Genomic DNA, 979 nt, shown 5'->3' with positions numbered 1-979 from the left:
TCATTCTCATTAGGTGTCCTGCCAATGTACATTTCTTTTTACAGGTTGTTGGATTATCCCCCAATTTACTTTGCTCATGTTGCTGTTTTTATCTGTCTTAGTGTTATTCCCATCATTATTCTTTCCAGAGTTCTTTGAGTTGTTACTAGCTTATATTCTAAGGCTTTAGTAGGGTTCCAAGTTTCCGATGCATGGGTTAACACTGGTAGGACCAACTGACTAAATACTGTTCATTTTAGAAAAAGTAACTATCAACTTTTCATAGTCTTATTTTGTTTACCAAAAGCTTTTCGTCCCATCCTTATCGTTCGTTTAATTTTGGTCTCATGTCCTGAGAAATCACTTTCTATATGTATTAAGTATATATTCATTAACAATTTCTATAAGTTCGTTCATAATCCTTATTTGTTGTATCTCTCTATATTCATTGAGCATCATCTTAGTTTTACTTAGTATTAATTATCTTTCCTACACTTCTGCTTTCTTTATTCAAATCTTTTATCATCTTATGCAAATCCTTACATGATTCACCAAATAGAACTGCCATCTGCTAATCTTATATTGCTATGGTATTCCTCATTAATGTTAATTCTCACATTTTCCGAATCTAAATTCTTAAAAACTATTTATCTAGGTTTAGGACTGCTGTACTTCCCATATATATATACTGTATATGTATATGTATATATATATATATATATATATATATATATATATATATATATATATATATATATATATATATATACACTACTGCACGCAAATATGGTAGGTATAGGGCCATTACGCTATTTACAAATCTAGTCAAAATAAACCTTCAAAAAATATAAACAATTGAGCAACCGGCCAATTAACACTGACCCCCTCATATCGGAACGGAACACTCAAGATAATGACTACTAAACCGGTGGGATTTCATGTTCAGTTTATTCCTGTAGCTTCTCGGGTATATAGTCATTTGAATAATAACTTCGAATTT

The sequence above is a fragment of the Palaemon carinicauda genome, chromosome 13 (genome assembly GCF_036898095.1).
Source record: "Palaemon carinicauda isolate YSFRI2023 chromosome 13, ASM3689809v2, whole genome shotgun sequence".
NCBI lineage: Eukaryota > Metazoa > Arthropoda > Malacostraca > Decapoda > Palaemonidae > Palaemon > Palaemon carinicauda.
This window is presented reverse-complemented; position numbering follows the sequence as displayed.